The sequence below is a fragment of the Manacus vitellinus genome, unplaced genomic scaffold (genome assembly GCF_001715985.3).
Source record: "Manacus vitellinus isolate BGI_N305 unplaced genomic scaffold, ASM171598v3 scaffold_32_pilon, whole genome shotgun sequence".
NCBI classification, from domain to species: Eukaryota; Metazoa; Chordata; class Aves; order Passeriformes; family Pipridae; genus Manacus; species Manacus vitellinus.
Genome location: NW_021940460.1, coordinates 75,867 through 77,483, shown reverse-complemented (window position 1 = coordinate 77,483; position 1,617 = coordinate 75,867).

Genomic DNA, 1,617 nt, shown 5'->3' with positions numbered 1-1,617 from the left:
CTGTGCAGGTGTGGGGAGCTGGTTCTTTGGTTGCAAGGGGCCATTCCGGAGTGGAGATGATAAGCCATGACATCACAGAGTGGTCCATGGTACGTGGGTTGGGCTGCACTGTGGGGGTGTGTGGCATTGTTTCTTTGGTTGCCAGGGGTTGTTCCAGAATGGAGAGGATAGGCCGTGACATCACAAAGGGGCCCATGGCACACAGCTGGGACTGCACTGTGGGCTTGTGTGGCACTGGTTCTTTGGTTTCCAGTGGCCATTCCAGAATGGAGAGGATAGGCCATGACATCACAATGTGGTCAGTAGCACACAGATGGGGCTGTCCATGGGGTTGTGGGGTGTTGGTTCTTTGGTTCCCAGGGTTATTCTGGAATGGAGAGGATAGGCCATGACATCACAATGAGGCCCATGGCTCCCAGGAAAGGCTGCAATTTTGGGGAGTGGGGCATGTGTCCAGAGGCCATTCCAGAATGGAGAGGAGAGGCTGTGACATCACAAAGGGGCCCATTGAACACTTATGGGGCTGCACTGTGACATTCTGGGGCATTGGCTCTTGGTTTTTTAGAAGCTATTCCGGAATGTAGAGGATAGGCTGTAACATCACAATGAGGCCCATGGTACAGGGGTTGGACTTCACTGTGACATTGTGGGGCGTTGGTTCTTTGATTGCCCTGGGCCATTCCAGAATGGATAGGATAGGTTGTGAAATCAAAAGGGGCCCATGGCACACAGGGGGCCTGCACTGTCGGGCTGTAGGGTTGTTTCTTTCATTTCCAGGGTCCATAGTCTAATGGAGAGGATAGGCTGTGACATCATAAGGGGCACCATGGCAAAGGGGTGTGGCAGCACTGTGACATTGTGGGGTGTGTGTTCTTTGGTTGCTAGGGACCATTCTGGAAAGTAGAGAATAGGCCATGACATCGCAAAGAGGCCTATGGCACTCATGCTGGGCTGCACTGTGACATTGTGGGACGTTAGTTCTTTGGGTTCCAGGGACCATTCTGGAATGGAGAGGGCAGGATGTGACATCACAAAAGGGCACATGGCACATTGGTAAGGTGGCACTGTAAGAGTGTAGGGTGTTGGTCCTTTCATTTTGGGGCTGTTCTGGAATGGAAAGGATAGGCCATGAAATCACAAAGGGTCCCATGGCACAGGGATAGGGTTAGGGTAAGGGCTAGGGTTAGGGCTTAGGGTTTAGGGTTAGCGTTGGGGTTTAGGGTTTATGGTTCCGAGCTATTTCCTAATGGACATCTCCCAGAGAACTTCAAAGGCCCCCTGTCTTGTGCTCCTCATCACTGTGCCCACCAGCCACGCTTTTAACATTCCGAGCCCCCCTGCCCGATGGGCTGGGCGCGGCGGCGGCAGCGGGCCGCTGAGCGGCGAAAGACAAGAAGGAGGGGCGCAGCGTGCCTTCTGGCAGTGGCCCCACTGGGGACTCTTGCCGCTCGCAGCCGGTGGGCCGGTGCAGAGGAGAGTGCCGCGGGCTCAGGCCAACTCGGAGCCGTGCGGGGAAGGAGCCCAGCGCGGACGGCATTTGGTGGCGCAGCCTGGGCTCGCAGGGATGAGGGCTCCGGCTGGCTGGCTGCATGCTGCTCTCGGCGGGGGACGACCGGC